We start from the raw sequence: 17,798 nt of genomic DNA on the forward strand, positions 1-17,798 counted from the left end.
ATGTGTAGATTGCTTCAGGTAATATAGGCATTTTAACAGTACTCCTTTTTCCAATCCACGAGAATGGAATGGTTTCCTATTTCCTTGTGTCATCTTCAACTTCTTTCATCAGTGTTTTATAATTTGCAGAGTAGTGGTTTTTCAGTTCTTTGGTTAGGTTTATTCCTAGGTACTTTATTTGTTGTTTGTTTTGTTGTTGTTGTGTTGTTTTAAGTAACATATACACTTTTAATTGATCTATGAATAAAAAACTACTCAGTGCAAGTCACCAACCATGTCAGCCCCTACTTTGATAGAGCCAGTACAGTCTTCAGGACCTAGGTTAACAGGCTATTTGCATGATTTCATGTCATCCACATTATTGGAACAACAAGGCATTATATCAGTTTAGATGAAATGCACTGCTGGTGGCCAAGTCCAGTCTCTTATATTCCATAATTTTTCTATAGCTCTTTTACTTCATTTATGTAAGCTTTCATGGCATCTTCTTTGGAAGTCCCTTTCAGCTGATCCCAGGCATCCCACTTGGCCTTGTCTTTGAGATTCAATAGCCTAGGCCATTCTGTGTTTATGTCACCCATAGTTGCTTGTTTGTAGTGGCTGTAGATGAACAATACCTCATCATTTTTTGGTTTGCAAGTATTCCAGAGAGTCCATGGAGTCATCAAGGACCAAGAAGCAATAGCATATGATGTGACTCAGGTATCTTACTGTTTTGGGTGTAATTGTAGATGGGATTGATTCCTTAATTTCTCTTCCTCTTGCTTCATTATTGGTATATAAAAAAATGCAACAGATTTCTGTATGTTGATTTTGTAGCCTGTAACTTTACTAAATTTGTGTATCAGCTCTAGTATTTTTTTGGTGGAGTACTTTGTGTTTTCTATATAGAGGATTATATCATCATATCATGTGCAAATAGTGAAAATTTTACTGATTCCTTGCCAATTTGGATGGCTTTTGTTTCTTTTTATTGTCTTATTGCTGTGGCTAGGACTTCCATTACTATGATAAATAACAGTAGTGAGAATGGACATTGCTGTGTTTTTCCTGACTCTCAGGAAAATGGGGAAAATGCCCCCAGTTTTTCCCCTTTGAGGATATTAGCTATAGGTTTTTCATATATGCCTTTTATTATGTTGAGGTTTGTTTGTTTCCTCTATGTCTACTTTGTTGAGGGTTTTTTTTTTTTTAATCATGATTGGATGTGGTACTTTGTCAAATTTTTTTTTCTGCACCTATTGAAATGATTCTTCTCCTTTTATTATTAATGTGGTGTATTATGTTGATTGATTTGTGAATATTAAACCATGACTTGCCACCCAGGAATAAATCCCACCTGATTGGTGGGTGAATGATTTATTTAATGTATTGTTGGATTTGGTTTGCTAGTATGGAGTCTTTTTTTTTTTAAAGATTTTATTCATTTATTTGACAGAGAGAGAGAACACACAAGCAGGGAGAGCAGTAGGCAGGGAGAGATGGAGAAGCAGGCTCCCTGCTGAGCAGGGAACCTGACAGGGGCTTGATCTCAGGACTCTGGGATTGTGACCTGGGCCAATGCCAGACACTTAACTGACTGAGCCACACAGGTGACCAGTGGAGTCTTTATCTGGTTTTGATATCAGGGTAATGCTGGCTGAATGAATTTGAAAGTTTTCCTTTACTACTTTTTGGGATGGTTTGAGAAGAATAGGTATTAACTCTTCTTTAAATGTTTGGTAGAATTCATCTGTGAAGCCACCTGGCCCTGGACTATTATTTGTTGTGGATTTTTTGATTACTAATTCAGTTTCATTTCTGGTTATCAGTTTGCTTGGGTTTTCTATTCCTGTTTCAGTTTTGGCAGTTTATATGTTTGTGGGAATTTATCTATTTCTTCTAGGTTGTCCAATTTGTTGGCATATATTTTTTCATAATATGCTCTTAGAACTGTATTTCTGTGGTGTTAGTTGTTATTTCTTTTCTCTCATTTGTGTTTTACTTGCTTGGCTCCTTTCTCTTTTCTTTTTGGTAAGTCTGGCTAGAGATTTATAAATTTTATTTTATTTTTTAAGGAACCAGCTCCTGGTTTCATTGAACTGTTCTATTGTTGTTGTTGTTGTTTTCCAGTTTCTATATCACTTATTTCTGTTCTAATTTTTATTGTTTCCTTCCTTCTATTGTCTTTAGGCTTCATTTGGTTTTCTTTTTACAGCTCCTTTATAGATCTTTTTATAGCTCCTTAAGTATAAGATTAGATTGTTTAGTTGGGATTTTTCTTGCTTCTTAACAGAAACCTGTATTGTTATATACTTCCCTCTTAGGACTACTCTTGCTACATTCCAAAGATTTTGGACCATTGTGGGTGCCTGGGTGGCTCAATGGGTTAAAGCATCTGCCTTTGGCTCAGGTCATGATCCCAGGGTCCTGGGATAGAGCCCCACATCGGACCCTCTGCTGGGCAGGAAGCCTACTTCCCTTCCTCTCTCTCTGCCTGCCTCTCTGCCTACTTGTGATCTCTGTCTGTCAAATAAATAAATAAAATCTTTAAAAAAAAAAGATTTTGGACCATTGTATTTCCATTTTCATTTGTTTCAATGTACTTTTAAATTTCTTCTTTGATTTCCTCGTTGACCCATTGCTTAGTAGTATGTTTTTAGCCTCCAAGTATTTGTGATCTTTCCAAATTTTTTCTTGTGGTTGAATTCTAGTCTCATAGCATTGTGGTCAGAAAAAGTGAATGGTATGATTTCAATCTTTTTGTATCAGTTGGGGCCTGTTTTGTGACATAAAATGTGATCTATTTTGGAGAATGTTCCATGTGTTGTTTTTTTTTTTAAGATTTTATTTACTTGACAGACAGAGATCACGAGTAGGCAGAGAGGCAGGCAGAGAGGCAGGCAGAGAGAGAGGAGGAAGCAGGCTCCCTGCTGAGCAGAAAGCCTGATGTGGGGCTCAATCCCAGTACCCTGAGATCACGACCCGAGCCGAAAGCAGAGGCTTAACCCACTGAGACACTCAGGTGCCCCTGTTCCATGTGTATTTTAAAAGAATGTGTATTCTGCTGTTTTGGGATGGACTGTTCTGAATATATCTGCTAAGTTTATCTGGTCCAATGTGGCATTCAAAACCATTCTTTCATTGTTTATTTTCTGTTTAGATGATCTGTCTGTTGATGTAAGTGGAGTGTGAAAGTCTCCTACTATTATTGTGTCATTATCAATTAGTTACTTTATGTTTCTTAATTATTGTTTTTTATATATCTGTGTACTCCCATGTTGGGTGCATAAATATTTACAATTATTATGTCTCCTTGTTAAATCATCCCTTTTATGATTATATAATGTCCTTCTTTGTCTCTTTTTATAGTCTTTGTTTTAAAGTCTAGTTTTTCCAATATAAATACTGCTATTCCAGCTTTCTATTGACATTCATTTGCATGATAAATGTTTCTCCACCCCTTCACTTTCAATCTTCAGGTGTCTATCAGTCTAAAATGAGGCAACGTATAAGTGGGTCTTGTTTTTGTTTGTTTGTTTGTTTGTTTAATCCATTCTGGCAAGCTGGATCTTTTGACTGGAAAGTTTAGTCTATTTACAGTCAAAGTAATTACTGGTAGATATATTCATTGCCATTTTATTACTTGTTTTGTCATTGTTTCTGGAGATTTTCTCTGATCCTTTCTTGCTTTTATCACTTTTGGTGTCTTCTCAACTCAAAGAGTCCTCTTTAATATTTCTTGCAGTACTACTTAGGTGGTCATGGACTCCTTTAGTTTTTGTTTGTATGGGAAACTATTTATCTTTCCTTCTATTTTGAATGATACCCTTGCTGGATAGAGTATTGTTGGCTGGAGATTTTTCCCAGTCACTACTTTGAATATATCATGCCACTCCCTTCTGGCTTGCCAAGTTTCTGTTGAGAAATCTCCAGCTAGTCTTATGGGTTTTCCCTTGTAAGTCAAGGACTTCTTTTGTTAGAATAGATTTAGGTATTACCTCAGGGATACTTCAGGGAGGGGTGGTATAGGTATTGCAGTTTATATCATTCTTTTATCTAGGTTTCTGTTATGGAATACTAGCCTACTAATTTTCCTACACAGAGGAAATGCCTACCATTAGCCTTCACTTTTTCAGAGATATTGTGACTCAGATTTAGTTTCCTGGGGCTATAAGATATTTGTGCTATCAACTGTGGGTTAAGGCTTTTCCTCTTCCTTTTGCTTCTCTTTACTTCAGTGAGTTTCCTTCTTCATAGAGCCCAGTGTATATGAAATAAAAATGATTCTTCATCCACTTCAATTTCCTTCATTTTATGGTTACACAACACTGAGTTACTCTACATTGGCTTTCCTTTTTTCACCATTATCAAACCATTCCATAAGATGTTATTATTTTAAGAAAAAAATTTTAGAGTTGTACTTCCCAGAATAGTGACATGATATTTAGCAAAATGTTCATTCTAAAGATACATGGATGATGAATGTGAAAGCATGGGGTTCTTGGGTAGCTCAGCTAATTAAACATTTGCTTTCAGCCAAGGTCATGATCCTAGGGTCCTGGAATTGAGCTCAGCATCAGGCTCAGTGGGAAGTCTGCTTCTCCCTTTTGTTCTGCCCCTCCCCCTGCTCATGCTCTCTCTGTCTGTCAAATAAATAAATAAGATCTTTAAAAAAATGTGAAAGCATTCAGATCTTTCTTGTTTCAGTTAAGATATCATAATATCTGGCATGTTTGCTCCACAGTTTGTGGTTTGGGGTTATAATTCTTTCTCTGAAGATGTTTATCTTCTCTATTTTCCTAATTTTGTTTTTGCCATCAGTAAGTTTTAACAGAGAGCCAAGAGGAAAAATGATTTTATTCAATGCCTTACAGTATCCATGTTTCTGAACACTCATTTTAAGGTTATCTAATAGTTTTAAATGCATGTGGCTCATTTTCTACTCTCCTTTTTTCTATTCATATGAATATATGACAACCAAGTATATGTTTTCTGAACAATAGTACTTTAATAGTAAATTAATAAATCATCTGATGACTACCTATAATTCTATCTTCCAGCCGACCTCCACTTCTTATCCTAACTACATGAATGTGAAATAAATGATTGACTATAATTTTAAAAATAAGTGGTCTAAAAAAGTAAAAATAAACAAAAAATAAAAATAATAAGTGGTCTAAATTTTTTTATTAGCTGAAGATTTTAAGAACTGAGCTTTCAGTTTGTTTAAAAGATAAAGGTTTGTGAAGCACATATTTTGCTAACTAATAGTCCCCCCAGTTTTAAGTTTAATTTATATCTCCTCCATAGATTTCTTATTTAAGTATATAGCATTAAAGTAAAACTTATTTCAGGGCTTATTACAGGGATGCCTGAATGGCTCAGTCAGTTAAGCATCTGTTTTCGGCCCTGGTCATGATCCTGAGGTCCTGGCATTGAGCCCTTCATTGGGTACGATGCTCAATGGGGAATCTGCTTCTCCCTCTCCCTCTGCCTGCCACTCTCCCTGCTCATTTTCTTTCTCTCTGTGTGTCAATAAATAAACAAAATTAATTTATTAAAAATTAAAAAACAAAAATAAATAAAATACATTATTACACAGTTGAGGAGAAAATGCTACCTCTTACAACAATATCTAGCACATTAGTAAAAACTAAAGATTGAATACATCCTAAAAATTAACACAGATTATAGCTTAATTACCAAAAAGAAAAAAAGACTAATATAGAAAGCAATTTAAAAAATACACAGTCTCAAGAAAATTGCAAGGCTGCTCACCTGTTCTTTTAATTATTCTTCAAACTTAGCATTTTTTTAAATTAAATGAGATGTGTTGAAATGCATAGAACAGTGTCTGGCATCTGGCAGATATTCCAGAATGCTCATCTCTGTACTTTGCTCTCAACTGGCTGGGATGTAGTATTATTAAGACCAGTGACATTTTGGCACTACTGGGCTAATTAGGTGACAGTTTATTTTCACTCATTGTGTAATTTTTACATCCTGAAGTTAATGCTCATCTGCAGTGTTGGGTGGGTTATGTGGGACGTGGTAGAACTTAATGCTTAAAAGAGAGCATTCAGGAGCCAAACCATTTGGGTTCATCTGACTAGATCATTTATTGGCTCTGAGAGGTTAGGTCATTTATTTATTTTTCTGAGCTTTCACTTGTGAAGATCAAAAGGGTTAATATATAAAGTATCACTTACAGTGTCTCAGCTCAAAAATTATAGTGTTTGCCATTATTTTATACTATTGTCATTGCCATCACTATTAGTTACTCCAAGCATCCTTACCGGACAAAGCCAAATAGAAAGATTGATATTCTTCTTCTCGGGAAATAAATAAAAAATAAGAACCAAAAATCTTTTAACTCTGATACTTGAGTACTCAAATATTTTGCTTTATCTCTTTGCTCATATTTCTTTATTATTTAGTCTATTTTTTTCCTTTACTCAGGGGTTCTGGTGTTGGGTAGTGGTTCTGTTAGACTGGTCAAGGTTCATACCACAGGCAGTGGATTTTATCCAGGTAGTTCCTGGTTTCCTCCTTTTTTAAATAAATCAAATTCATGACAGAGGTTGATAGGAGGGCTGCTGTCCATTGTCAAATGGCATTGTAGCCACAGGCCTCTTATTAAAGCTTGAGAGAAGATGATGATTACTGGTGTTTGTGGCCAAATTTTGTGCATGCCTGCCCACTGGGTTTGTTTGGATACCAGGAAATTATGGACTGTATGATTTGAATTAGGATAAGATATTAAACATTTGGAGACATTCTGCAGCAAACTGTTTTGTAAAAGAATACTGAAAAGCACCCCTTTGACCAAGTCAGTGAGATTAGCTTAGTCATGAGAATTCCAAGTAAGTTTTCTGACCTTGAGATGTGGACGCAGCGCCAAAAAATATCATCAGGAGACTGAGGATAGATGCTGATCTTTATTTTAATGAAAGGGTTTTAGTGCTAACGTAGTCATCTAACTCAACCCCATCATTTCCAGGCCTTAAACATTCTAGCTGCCTGTCTCAGGAAATGGGGGCTGTTCCCTCAATATTATCGTCAGAAATGTCATGTCATTCCAGTCCTTCTAGTTCAGATACTTAGTTCATTTTCTTTCTTTTAAAAAAATCTTTATTGTTGTTGTTTTATTTAGTTTTCCAAGACATGTTCTTCAGTTAGTTATAGCTGTTAATAGTCCTTCATTGTGCTGGATGCCCAGGGTTCCATTTTTGTATAATTTCCATGGCAATGTGCAGATGTTAACTGTATTCCATCAGTGTGGACCTCCAGTCTTGGCAGCTTGGTTCTTCCTGTGTTAAACCACTTCCTGCCTTTTGTGGTAGTTGTTTTGTTATCACCCAGCAAAGTCACTACTATTACCTGGGAAATTAACTGCAAGGTCAAAATTCTTTAATGGCTTTAATCCTTAAAAGACACAAAATGTCTTTTCACACAGTTTTATGTGTGAGAGAAAGGACAACACCCTCAGTTAACTCTGTGGGTAGTGATTTGTCTGTAGTAATGGTCAGGGCATCAAGAAAGTTGTATGTCCTATCATAGAAGACAGCAGATGCTGGGGCAGGGCCCAGTGGTCCTTTTTCAGCCAGCAGGGACTTCACTTTCATCCTAGGACAACTGTCACCCTCTTTCTTAGGTAAAGGGTAATCTTTTATTCAGCCATAAAGACAACTTTTACTGGGAGACTAAATGCCTATCAACTATTATCTTCTTTTATCAAGACAGTAATACAAAGAACTTTTGATTAATTTTTTGAAGCAGTAGGGTACTCATTTATTTATTTATGATTTCATTAGCCTTGTGTTTTAAGATTTTGTGAGAACTTGATGAACCTCTTTTCTACTTAAGACTTAACTTTCTCTCTTTTTTTAAAAAAAAATTTACCTATTTATTTTAGAGAGAGAGATAATGTGTGAGATCAGGGTGAGGGACAGAGAAAGAGAGAGACTACCAAGCAGACTCCATGCTGAGCATGGAGCTTGATGTGGCTTGATCTCACGATGCTGAGATCATGACCTGAGCCAAAACCAAGAGCTAGATGCTCAACCAATTAAGCCACCCAGGTGCCTCTAACGTGTCTTTTTTAAAATCCTGCATACCAGCCATAGTCCTATGTAACATCTTGCTGGATGGTTTTGCAGAGGATGGCCTATTCTTGCATGGCTTTATGCTAGGATTCAGATGTCCCATGCCCAGTTCCCAAATTATGTCTCAACTTGGAACAGGATGGCTTTGGTAACATCCTTACTATCTGACCTTTATGTGTGTATTTGAAGTCATTCATTGCTTTTCAGATTGTGAGTGAAATATGCATTCTAGTTGCCAGCAGACATAAGAGAGGTTTTCACAAGCCAATGCCAGCCTGACATAGGACCCAGTGTTACAAGATGTCATAACAGACCCTCATGGATAGAAGGATTAAGATCCCTTGCAAAACATCTTTATTTGGCACACTCACTGTGACTCGGATGGTTCTCCTTATGTCTGAGCAAGAGTATGAGTGAGTGGATCCTCCCAGGACAGTTATTTCTATGTTTCTGTGTATATTTTCTTCATCATGAGGATTACAGAGAAGGAATAAGACTATGTGGGACAATGTGCGTTGGTTAGTTTGTGCTTGTTTTTAATAATAAGGCCACATATGTAGTGTATTTGTTCCTCAGAGTAGCCTTAATAAATCACTGCAAACTGTGTGCCTTAAAACAAGATATTGACTCTCTTACAATGTCAGAGGCCAAAAGTCTGAAATTGGGGTGTTGGGAGATCACTCCAGATTAAATTAACTCCAGATTAAAACCAAATAGATAAAAAAGAAACCCAGATTTTTTTTAGATGAATTGTCCAACCAAAGACACAAAAAGTTCAGCTTACTTTCTCCCATCTTAATTCTTCTCTCTTAATACAAAATATGGTCCTCCTAAAGCAAGAATCTACTCACAGAATAGATATTGTTGATAATGAGAATACTGAGAGCAAGCCCCTTCAGAACGGGGGTTGGATGTTGTAGAATCCAACTTCAACTACTTCCATGAAAAATCAAAGAGGAAATATGATCTCCATGCCTAATCTGAGCAAGCAGGACATGCCCTACAGCAGGCTTCCTCCATGACAGGGACTCAGATTTCTAATAGAGCTGTATCTAACTCTTAATGTCAAAAGAAGAGTCTTGGTCCTCTTTGCCCATCTCCTTTATGTTAGGCTGCTCCATGTTTGCAATCGCTTTTTGTAACTCCATTTTTTTGCCTACGGAAGCTGACTTTGTGGGCTGCCTCAAAAGGCTGCTTTCCCTCTGGTTTCCACTTGGCTTCAAGCTGCCCATTAGAAGCACTAGCAGGAGTGTGGGGGATGGGAAAACTAGGAGGTATTTATTCCTCAAGTTCTACCCCTTTTGACTATCAGTAGGCCGACTGTGCTGCTTTACCAAAAACCACAGTGTTTCTAGGTTACCATTATACAGCCCGCTGGGCACAGTTTCTTTAACAGTTCTGTTAAATGTTGCTTCCTGTAACTTTTCCAGGCCAAGGGGTAAATTTTCCTTTCCAAAGTTTACCTTGCCAAAGTTTACTGGGTTGTCTCTGGTTTCACTAAACTCTCATAACTTTGTAGTTAGTCCCTTTATTAAATACTAATCAATTACCTAATTTAAACATCTCCTTGCTTTTGTTCCTGCATCTGGACTGATAAAGATTGTTAGACCAGAAGAAAAGGGTTTTCATTTTATTGATTTATTCCTGCTTAAATGGGATCGTATTATGCCTCAAGTCAACCACTTCTTTCTTTTTTCCCCTGTATTCTTTTTTAAGTTATAATTTACATTCCTTCAGGTTCACACTTTGAAAGTGTAGAATTCAATATGTTTAGTATATTCACAAGGTTTTCTGGTCATCACCACTCTCTACTACCAGCACATTTTCACCAACCCCCAAGAAAACTCAGTACTCACTAGCATTCTCTCCCCATTCACACTTGCCATAGCTCCTGGAAACACTAATCTACTTTCTGTAGATTTGCCTTTTCTGGATATTTCATGTCACAGGGTAATGCAATATATGGCTTTTTGTGTCTGGCTGCTTTCACTTAGCATAATGTTTTCAAAGTCCATTCGTGTTCTATGTATTAATTAATATTTCATTCCTTTTTATTATCAAATGTTGTTCCATTATATAGATATACCACTTTTTATTTATAAATTCATCAATGATGGACATCTGAGTTATTTTCACTTTTTAGATGTCATGAATAATACTACTATGAGCATTAATGTACAAGTGTTTGTGAAAATAAATAGAAAAAATGCTATCAATTTCTTGGGTATATATCTAGGAGCAGAATTGCTGATTCATATGGTAACTCTACATTTAATTTTATTTAGAACCTTCAAGCTGTTTTTCAAAGCATTTTCATCACTTTACATTCCCTTAGGTGTTCCTTTTTTAGGAATATGAAATTTCCCATGATTCTCACTTCATCTAAATTACCACAAAAACATTCATAGCATTTCCTTACAATTTTTTTCTCTATAACTTCAATAGTGATGTTTCTTCTCTCATTCCAGATTTTAGTAAGTTGAATCCTGTCTATTTTTATAATGGCCATTTTAGCTAAAGAATAGTCTATTTTGATCATCTTTTCAAAGAATCATCTTCTGGCTTTGTTGATTTTGTCTATTATTTTTCTATTCTCTGTTTTTTTTATTTTACTCCAATTTTTTACTGTTTCCTTCCTTCTGGATCCAATAATTTAGCCAGTCCTTGCTAAGGGTCTCTGTGCACAATTGGAGCACACCTCCAACACCCAGCCAGACAGTTGAAAACTCTGACTTCTTCTTCACTTCCTGCTTTCCCAGAACCTCCTGTTCAGCATAGACCTTCTTATATCTTCTTGAAAATAGATGCTCCGCTTGGAATGTATGCCACCACCAACTTGTGTGTGGACTTTTAGAACCTCAGTAAAAATGCCAGAACTTTTGAAAACACTTGTTGAGGGTGTCTGGGCTGCTCTGTCTGCTCAGGTCATGAAATCAGGGTCCTGGGCTCAAGTCCCTCATTGGGCTCCCAGCTCAGCATGGAGCCTTTTCTTTTCTCCCCCCTCTGCCCCTCACCCCACTTGTGCGCTCTCTCTCGCTCTCTCTCTCTCTCAAATAAATACATAAAATCTTAAAAAAAAAAGAGAGAAGACATTTCATTCTATAACTTTCCCTTTTTGCCTTATGGTTACTTACGATCTGTTCTAACTATTATCTCTTACCTCAGGCTTCCATAAAATTAAAAAATTGTCTCTAATATTTTCAACAAGTATCCCAGAGAAAAGGCTTTTCACACTGGGTAAGCTCCAAGTTAGGTCACATGAAGACAGATTTATAAGTGGGGTTTCCCACTGAACCACCTACCACGTCAAATAATGACAATTCTCTGGGAATGATACTGGTGATTGCCAGAGTGCCAGTATTCATGATTGAGGGCTCTTTGTTTTAAGTCCACCAAGGTACTATAGAAAGGGGCATGAGAATAGAGCAAACTAAAATACCATAAAGCTCACAATTCTCTTGGATATTAAGCCAATACACACACACAGACACACACACACACACTCTACACAAAGTGACTGGAGTCTTGAAAGCACTTGATTAATTTCTAGAGTTTTAAAAAAATGATTTTTATTATTTCTGCCAGTTTTTTCATTGCCTGTATGAAGGAAATAATTTTCAGATGCTCTTTCTCCACCACTTTCTCTTTCATATCACAGTAGAATTTAATATCACCATAAATGAAAATATTTTTATTAGCCCTTGCTGGAAAGTACAAATTATAAGATAAAAATAAGATTTCCTTCATGTATATGATTTAAAGACAATTTATAGTTAAGACTTAATCTTCAACTTAACATCTTGGGAAATGCTCTTCAATATTCATAAAGCCATGACATTTTCCTATGTAACATAATGTAGCTATAACTGGAGACAGTTCTGATCCTTACTACTTTTCTTCAATACATGACTTTCCTCTAAACTCCCTGGTAAAGTTATCTGTCTCCTATGATTATCTTCTTTCTGAAGTTTAACACTCAAGAGATCACTAAAGCATATGAGTATTTAGATGTAAATCTCCTTTAAATGAGGTATGGTGGCCACATATTATTCTATGAAGCTGAAACACAATTCCTTTCTTTGTTTCAAATGTACAGCTACCTGGTAGGCATTTAAGTGACGCTGTTTGCTTTGGCTACATCACACTATATTAGTTTCAAGTCTTTTCTAGGGTATGATTTCTGAAATTGCATATTCTAAACCTAGAAGGCACTGCTCATATGCTCCAAAGTGGATCCTGTACTTATTTAATTTTTTGTTTGATAAGTCTACTTTAGTAATGTATATTTTCCTTTCAGGCACTGGTCAAGACTTGAAAGCCAAGATTTTCATGAAAAACATATTCATGTTTAATTCCTGGTGTGTTATTGACAAAAGGAAAGTGGTTTCTGCAGATGAAGATCTATTTCATTATTTTTCCATGAGTACCATCAAATGCCCTATTTTGCCATTTTTTAAAGGTTCATTTATTTTTTTGAGAGAAAGAGAGAACACGGGGGGAGGGGCTGAGGGAGAAGGACAGGAAGAAACTTAAATAGACTTAGCACTGAGCATAGAATATGTAGAGGGGCTAAGTCTCAAGACCCTGAGATCATGATCTGACTTGAAATCAAGAGTTATATGCTTAATGGACTGTACCATGCAGGTGCCCCCTCTTTTGCCATTTTTAAATTAGGGTCCTCCTAGGGAATTATCTTCTAAGAGCAATATGATACTGACTTTCCCCTTTCCTCTTAATCAGAGTGTGGTAGAATTTTCAAGCTTCCTCATAAGAATTAGTGAATGACTATTAATGCTATAACTATCTCAAAATAGAAATTCTCTGCCACGGGGTGCCTGGGTGGCTCAGTGGTTAAGCCACTGCCTTTGGCAGGTCATGATCTCAGGGTTTTGGGATGGAGCCCCGCATCGGGCTCTCTGCTCAGCGGGGAGCTGCTTCCCCTTCTCTCTCTGTCTGCCTCTCTGCCTATTTGTGATCTCTGCCTGTCAAATAAATAAATAAAATCTTAAAAAAAAATTCTCTGCCACTATCACCACAACATATGTCATCCCCTCCACCAGCATTGTTATGACAACTACTAAGAGAAAAATTGATTCCTTTATGTCAATAATAGCTGCCTAAGTAAAAATCACTTGTTAAACATCAGACTATCAGCCCCATGCAATATTTTATCTGTTTCATTCAGCACCAGGTTGCCAGACCTAAGCACAATTCCTTATGCATAATGGCACCCCGTAGCATAGGTGAATGACTCCAATGCTCAAACTCTATTCCATTAACTCAAACATAAGTTGCCTCTTATGCATAGGAACACACTCTCCTGCCTCTGTATTTTTTTCCCATAATATGGTAAATATCTGCAAGATTTTGCAATTTTCAAAAATAGTTAAACATTTAATTTTCCCACCTGAGACTTTAATAGTAGCTATACTTTCTTATCATAGTTTTACTAATAATCTCATTTAGACTTGGAGAATTTGAGTGGGATTTATCCACAAGCCACAAGGTGAGAAATGTGAAAAGGATTCAATCTCAGGGTTTACAATTTCTGAGGCTTTGTGTACTGTACACTATCCATATGTTTTTAGAAGCGTTTTTCAAAATTTGCAGTGTATCTTACTAATATTTACCTTGTATGGTCCCTCGATTTCTGCTCCTTTCCAAGCTTTGGATAGAGATAAGGATTTGCTGATCTAATGTTGCAAATTTGTAACTAAAAATTTGTAACTTCAAGAAATTATATTTATTATAATATTCATGAACTGAGTTTATCTGGATATTTCTTGCTTAAGGTAGCTCCTAAGTTGGCAGAGTAAGAGAGAGTAATTTGAATGTTCAACTGAATTGGACCATCCAAGAGAGCTTCCTCAATTATGTGCATGACATCTTTGGTAAAATTTCTAAAAGAGCTGATGGAAGAGCTTTCTTTTTCATAGCTTGTTTGAATTTTCTAACAACTTGCAATGTCAGAGTAGTTGAACTTTTTAAATGGCAGCTGACTTCTTTTAGAGTATGCATTCCAAGAGAAGCATGTCCCATTCTATTGTCTACATGGTACCAAGACTGATTCATTGTGGGTAAGGACTATACAAACATGTGTGCATACTGAAATGTAAGGTTTATTTAGGGCCCTCTTTGGGAACTAGCTATGATCGACAGCATGAGATAATGATGAACATATGTATCTACAGCTGCATGACCACTTTCCTTACCCGTACAGTAAGTTTAACTTATTAGATGACCTTGAGAAAGTTACTTAATTTTTCTTGGTCTTAGTTGCTATATCTTTTGAAAATATAACAATTACTTCCTTATAAGGTTGTGTCATATTTGGATGAGATAATCAACAAGAATAAACTGCAAACTATAAAATGTGATCTCATTTTTTTATTAATATTGGCATGAGAGCTTGGCTTCTCCTCTTTGAAAACCAACCCTCTCTTTACAGAAAATTTCTCTATCCTCAGAGATTATAAAATTTAGGTTAAATTACATCATGTGATCCTGGAGTCCAGTGGTGGTGGAGGTGGACTCTGGGTTCACATGTATTCAAGAGATAGTTTAAAGAGTATATTCACTTTCCAAAGCAACCATTTTTAACTATCTCTCTCTCTCTCCTTCTCTATACTAAATATGCCTCAAATCTAGTTTAAAAAAAAATAAGGGCCTAAGACCTTGCCTGGACAAGGTCATAGATTCACAGCCTTTACCGAAAATCATCTCAAATATTATTCTATCAGTTTCTTTCGGGCTCAACAACTTTGTAGTAGGTTGATTCCAATAACCTGAGAAAGAAGTGATACCTATTAAACAGCCAGCACAATCATAAGAGCTGGTTTTCACCCAATTGCTTAATTATCTTTATTGTTCTCTCTCAATTAGGGGAAAAAACGAGGACCTGAAGGGATAGAAAATAGGACAGTTTCAGGTACATTTATTTGAGGGGATGAGAAAGGCAGAAAAATGGAGGAGCAATGAAATACATACGTGGAAGCTTATATTTGGAAGACAGTAATTCAGTAGAATAAAACTCAGTATAAGAAGAACTTTTATACCCCGAACCAATCCTTAAAGCCAAACTTAACCATTGCTTTTCTTTCACTTATTACACTAAAGGAGATATCTGAATCATAGTCCCTCCTTTTAAACAAATGTGGATGGAAATGACTCAGTATGGGGAGAAATCATGGTGTAGAACCTAGAGAGAATAATTTTTAGGAAAATGTTCTTTAATTATAGGATGGGATGTGGTTTGGTCTTTGGTAGGAACATTGACAGACTAAGGATTCTCAAAGGAAAGAAAGCCAAGGATGTGACTTCAGATGCAAATATGTTGATAGATTTGGGGGTGGGACCATCAGAAAATTGTACTTTGATTTATTTAATTTTCTTAGTGAAATGAAAATTGAGGCCATCAGTTGAGAAAGGAAAGGGAAGAAGTGTTGGAGATTTAAGGAAGGAGAGGAAAGTGTAAAACTCCAATGGATATTTATATCAAATAGGACCAAAAAGGGAGATTAGTGTGGATGGTGCAGGGGGGAAAGGGTTTGCTTTTCTCAACTCTGAAATTACATGCTACACTGGCCTGCAGCTACTAATAGTCATTTTTCCAAACATGTGGAAAAGTGTGACTGAAAATAAAGCCAGCACTGAGAAAAGCAGCCCATATATAGAATAAGGGATATAAAATTCTCATAGTACCTTTCAACAACATGGAAGCAGGCAGGCTTGAACACAGAACTTTCCCCTGAGCTTTTCTAGTACATGAGTACACAAATTATTTTTTTGATTAAGTTTGTTTGAGTTTTTTGCGCTTTGGGGGTGGGTTGTATTTTTTGTTTTTGTTTTTGTTTTTTGGGTCATTTGCAGTTAAAAGAATACTTAATACATCTGATAATGGAGGAGAACTAGGTCTTAATAATAACTTCTTAAAATGACAAGAAAGCTGTATAAAAAATCTAGCAGCTTGATTATCTGGGTGGGTTTTAGAGTCAGAAAACCGAATTTGAATCTTGGCTCAAGTCCCTCTTAATGAAATGTGTAAACCATGGATTTGCTTAATGTCTCTGAGCTTCACATCTTCATCTGTTAATTGAATATAATGTTGGTAAGAACTATCAAGTATTAAGTCCTAAGCATTATACCAATGCTTTATTCACATTATCTTAATCAAGTCTTCCAATTTTCGAGTGAAGTGGGTATTATTATCTGAATTTTACATGTTAGAAAACTGAGATTAACAAAGTCAATAATCATCCTAACATCCACAACTAGTAAGGTGGCATTGAACCCATGGTTATGCTACCTCAACACTAGGTTGACCAATCTAGTCTATGCCTGTGGCACCTGCATTCCATCTAATCAGCACACTCTTTCACTTGCAGAAAAAGTTTTAGCTTGAACGATAAATTATATAGTCACTGTTCCAAGTTGGGTCTCTCAAGAAGCAAACTCAGGTCAGAGATAAGCTTGCAGGAATTTTACTGGGGAATTCTCTCTCAATCTCTACTAGAGGGGAAAGGAAAGGAAGCAAGATGGGGCAAAGAGAAGAACAAGAGCCTCAACCAACCCCACAAGGAACTCCGAAGCTGGAAATGTTTTTTGGAGTTTTTATATTCGGAGCAAGGGGGTCTAAACTGTTATAGCACTCCATCATCCCCCTCAATGCATGGGGTCCAGTACCCAGAAGGGGAGTGATTTTGGACAAGAGAGTAAACTTTACCTAAAGACATTTTTTTTTCCCCTGAAGACAATTTCATGAAAAAGCTGACAGCTGAGAGCTTTTCTGCTGGCAGCATTCCCAATAGTTGGGGGAATAAGTCCTCCAGAAGAAAGACCAGACTTCATATCACAACATCCATCAGCTGTAAACTTTCCTTAAACATGAAGCACTGCCTCTAGGCAACAGTTTCCCTAAAAAGCTTTTCTGAGGATTAATGAAAGTCTACCTACACTATTTCTAAGAGCACATGGTATATATCTATACATACATATATAGATATCCTTATGCACATATATATGTATAAATATATATTTATATTTATTCAATAAATACCAGCAATATTTATTAAAATATATAGTACATTTTATAATGCATTATATGTAGCATATAATATAATACAATAATTAGAATAGTATTATTATAAACTTATTGCTTAAAACCAGAAGTCTGAAATAACAGAAAAATAGGATTTATGAAAAATTTTAGGAATTTATTTAACTTGAAGGATTGCCAAGAATAGACCAGAACAGTATCTTGTCATAATTTGTCACAAAAATCAGAGAATTGATGAGGGCCATTTGAGCACAAAGAATCTAGGTATGAGTAAATTATAGGAGCCCCATATGAAGACTAGCAGTGAAGGGAGTTTGTGTGAATAGACAAGAGGTATGACTATCAAATGCACTATTGAAATCTATTATTGTCATACTCTAAAGCTTTTGAAACCATCAACCTCTTTAAAGAGAAAGAGGGGAAAATGTTTTTCCCTTACTTTATTGTTGTCTTGTTTAAGAACAAAGCCCAAAACTGGCATAGACAGAGAAAAGGTCTATCTGGGAACCCCATTAAACTACATGGCTTGCCATGTCTCCATTCTCACTGTTGTATTTGTTAACATTACTCTTAAAAATGTGTGGGGATAACCAGGGCCTTCAACTAAGTATATTAATAGTGAAAGTTAAAGTCCCTCTCAAATTAATCTGACATGA

At 36.2% G+C, this 17,798-nt stretch overlaps 1 pseudogene; it reads right to left on the bottom strand.

Annotated features, from left to right (window-relative positions):
* Window positions 1–443: 443 nt before the first annotated feature.
* On the bottom strand, window positions 444–595 carry LOC111151295 (annotated as a pseudogene).
* Between the last annotated feature and the right edge of the window lie 17,203 nt (window positions 596–17,798).

Source organism: Enhydra lutris, unplaced genomic scaffold, assembly GCF_002288905.1.
Source record: "Enhydra lutris kenyoni isolate GAN:26980312 unplaced genomic scaffold, ASM228890v2 scaffoldscaffold2, whole genome shotgun sequence".
NCBI lineage: Eukaryota > Metazoa > Chordata > Mammalia > Carnivora > Mustelidae > Enhydra > Enhydra lutris.